General features: G+C 44.2%; 1 pseudogene; it reads right to left on the bottom strand.

The window, feature by feature from the left end:
* Positions 1-1,962: 1,962 nt before the first annotated feature.
* LOC116639901 lies at positions 1,963-2,683 on the bottom strand (annotated as a pseudogene).
* Between the last annotated feature and the right edge of the window lie 1,525 nt (positions 2,684-4,208).

Genomic DNA, 4,208 nt, shown 5'->3' on the forward strand with positions numbered 1-4,208 from the left:
TTCTTCCCCAAAAGCCACTTTCCTCATTTTATATACAAGCAAGCTGAAGTCCAAAATCATTAGGCTGCTTGCCTATGTTAAAATAATTAATAAGTAGTTGATCTGAGCCTGGAATATGGGTCATACAGTTTCCGAAGTGATGTCTAAAGGTTGTAGGAGAAAAATATTCCGCTACATCAGCGTTTCTCAATCTTCATACTATTGATATTTGGGCCAGGTAATTCTTTGTGTGACAGTGTCCTATGATTGTGTTTAGCAGCACATTCTGCCTCTACCCAATAAAAGCCAATAGCACCCTATACACAAAGCAGTCTGAACCCCCCCAAATACCTCCAGACATTGCCACTTTCCCCTGGATTGGGAGTGGCAAGATTGCCACTGGTTGAGAACTTGCTCTAGAAGGTTTCTGCTGCTAAGATTCTGAAAACACATCCTCATTGACAGCTACTGCCAGTAAGAAGTCATCCTTTTCAATATTGAATATACTTCAATTCACAACCATATGTGGATAAACAAATCAAGTGTAGCATATTAAACCTCAGCAAATCCAGGATAAAACACATGAGGGTTTTGAAGTAGCTTAGCCCAAAAGAACAGGAGGAAATATATTATTCTGAAAGGCTTTTAGGATTCCTGCTGGTTTCCAAGAGAATATATGATCTGCATGGACAATAAAATGAAGGAAACAAACATAGAAACAGACATCAACTCCGTGGCTATCATGGTTTTCCAAGCTGCTAATCTTCTAGGATTTCTCTGAAAAGACAAACCGTACAGAGAGCTTGTTACTTGGCACTAGTGTTTATGAGTCCTTGGGTAGTGATACAGGGCCTGGGGAAGACTCTGACAGTCAATGGGGGAAGAGTGCAAAGCTGGAGGAATCACTCGCAGCTAATGCGTAGGTGTCTGGTTTCTTAGAACACAGACTTAAGGGAGTCAACATCTTGTACTAAGTCCCCATATGTGACCACTGACTGCATCCTATGCCACTCGGATTTCAAGAGACCATGGTTAAAGGGTGCTGGCTACCATTCAGCAACCCAAACGTACCACTGCATTGCACACACCCGGGGCAGTTCTTTCTCCCGGCAGCTGCAAGGTGTCTAGAATTTGTCCCAGGAGACCATCTCTACCTGCTCCTGGAGCCTTCCCCATGAAAAGCAGCCTCAGGCTATTGTTCTCTCTCTGCCCCGGCCCAACTGCTAGTGCAAAACCCACTGTTCTGGCTTTGAGCCCTATGAATTGATCTGTAACATTTTGTGTGGTAGGACATTGACCTGAGTTGAGTCCTGGTTACATGGGGAAAGTATAACGTGGGGTTCTTCCACGCCCTTGACCTAATGGATAGAAGTCGGCTGAACCAGCCTTTGTCATGCTGGGAGGCTGGAGTGAGGGACCTGTCCAGGCTGGAGGACCATCGTTCTAACACTCCCCAGGGCAGGCCAACGTCCCAGATTCACACATTCTGGGAGAGCAGGGCTTCTTCCAGGAAAAAAAAAGTCTTTGAAGTGGAAAGGAAATGAGGGTCAGTGGGCTCCCCAGGATGAGTCTTTTGGAGGTAGATGTAATCTTAACTATGCAAGCAAGGCTAGACTTCAAATGAGCTGACAAAGCCCATGCCCTCTGAAGGCTGGAAGCTTGCTATTGGCCCTAGGCCAGGATGCACTTTGGGCAGTCCTTTGGAAATAAGAAAGCCCCTGGGGGGTTTACTATACTGCTTACCTGGGGCTATAGGCCCTTGCTATTCAGTGGGGAGAGAGCTACCTGCTTGGGGCTTCTGGTGCCAGGCTCATTGCAAAGGGCTGCTGAGGTAGAGTGGGAGCTGCCTCTATCCCTAGTCTATGGGCTGCCATACTTCTCCCATGGGGGGGCGCTTTTTGCTGAGCTGACACCTGAGCCTAAGCTTGAAAAGACTTGAGAGACTGACTTGTGTCCCAGGAGTCTCCCAAGGGGGACAGGGATTCAGTCATCAGCCACAATAGAGGGGGGCTCTGAGCTCACTCAGTTTGGCCTCATTCTCCCACTCATGCTGCTTGTCCAGGTGTCCAGGCTGGCCAAGCTGTTGGGTCAAGTCTCCAAAGAGCTTATGCATTTCAGACTATCATACCACCTGTACTTAAATCAGGGTCTCAGAGCTGAGCTGGAATTAATGTATTGACTATTGTAGAACCACAGTATCTTATGCAGGAGCTACTTGTTCTTGGCTTCAGAGTCATCCCATGCAGTCCAAGGCTCTGCTTGGGCCTGGGGGAGTTTGGCCAGCACTGGCCCTGACCTCTCCTTTTTCTTGTATTTTTCCACCTTGGCCTGCAATCTCCTACAGTCCTACAAGGACTGTTCTGCCGTTTCACCACCATGTAAGGCTAGGGAAGACACTGCCAAACTTTTGTAAGGGTTTAATCACAGTCTTTTGGATATGGTTCTCCTTTCCTTGGTGAAGGGCATCCATCCACTTCATGGCCAAGTCCAGGGCTGTCACCAAGTTCAGGAAATCCTGGTCTTGCTCGCAAAGGGGAATGGAGAATAAATCCAAGGATATCTCACACTTCATGTCCTTCTGCAGCCTCTTGCTCAGCTCTTCCAGATGCTGGAGTTTTCCATATACCCTTTCAAAGTTTCTCCCCACTGTTGTGGGGACAATCTGTTTCTTGGGCTGCCCAATCTTGAAAGGAATACAGCTCATGGTCCCAATATTGACCTTGCCATGAGGGTCCTCAGCTGCAATCCAGTCCTCTTTTTTTTTCTTTTTTTTCTTTTTTAAGGAGACTTGTTGCACTTAGAGTTAAAAATTATGCAAGGGATTAAGTTAACACAAACATATGTGCGGGATATTACATATACAAAAAATTCTTGCAGAGGGTTATAGCAATGCAGAAGAAAGAAGCTAGGAGCAAGGAAGCATTCTCCCTTACAGGTTTCAGAAGGAACATGGCCCTACAAACACTTTGATTTCAAACTTTGTGCCTTCAAAACAATAACACAATGAATGTTTTATTGTTTTAAGCCACCTAATTTGTGGTACTCTGTTATGGCAGCCAAAGGAAATTAATGGAGATCCTGTACATAAACAATTGCCTAGCAATTAGAGCATCTCAACTCATTTGTGTTAAACTAGACTAAACCCGTCTCTGGGAAGAATGTACTTCTCTATTGCTGGAGGTGCTCAAACAGAAGTAGAAAGACCACTCAGTGGTAATGTTGTTGAGGAATTTCAATTATTTCTAAGACTCCCACCTAAACCAGATCCTGTGACCTTCAGTAAGATATGAAGAACTTGGAGGTGAAGGATTCTGGGTTTACATTACAATATTTGGAGGTGACTCTGACTCATGGTACTAGTTCGGATGGAGTTTTACAAATTTGTCCTGTCTTATAAGCTACAGCCTTTAACTAGGAGAAGATGTTTTTTAAATGTTTTTTCAATAATTTATCCACCTTCAAACAGTGTTTGCCTTCCATGTGCATTTGTGGATTTAATTGCTTTGTCTATATTTTGCCATTTTTTAGCCCTAAGAGGGAAAATGTGTGTTTCAGATATAAAATACCCTCTTGAACCAAGAAAGCAGGAGGAGACTCACCCACACCCTCCAGCAGAGCCCTAAACTCCTCACCTCCTCTTGGATGACATTAGATGATTAGACTATGATTAGACTATGGCTGTGAAAACTGCCAATGCTATAATGAAGCAAATTGCACCAATTTCAAATTTCTCCTCCTGGGTATGTTTCTTGTTGGAAATGGAGCCCCCTGCCTTTTTATTGTTAAAGAAGTCTCTGTTCCTTTCTTCCGATTATTTCCTACTATTGAATATTGATTTATCATTTTCATAAAATTGCAAATGGGTGCCTGTTGCCTGAGACCAGTCATAAATTATGAAAATGTGTTCAGCTTCCCTGTAAGGACTGATCTTCTTATGGGGAGAACTTCACAGAGCTCAATTTAAGTGCTTGGCATGGGTTTGCCAGGTTTGATGTTTCTGACCCTCTGATGAGGAAGAGAAGGTAGAAAGGGATTAACATTTGCTAACAACCTCCTAGGGACCAAATTCTTTGCATGTTACTTAATGTAATTCTACTAACACAATAGTGCATAATCACACTCTGCTTTGATAGAAGACAAAACAGCAACCCAGGACGGTGAAAACACTTTCTCAAGGCTAGCAAAGGGACAGAGCCAGGTTCAAACCTAACTTTGTCTGCCTCTGGAAT

The sequence above is a fragment of the Phoca vitulina genome, unplaced genomic scaffold (genome assembly GCF_004348235.1).
Source record: "Phoca vitulina isolate PV1807 unplaced genomic scaffold, GSC_HSeal_1.0 scaffold2, whole genome shotgun sequence".
NCBI lineage: Eukaryota > Metazoa > Chordata > Mammalia > Carnivora > Phocidae > Phoca > Phoca vitulina.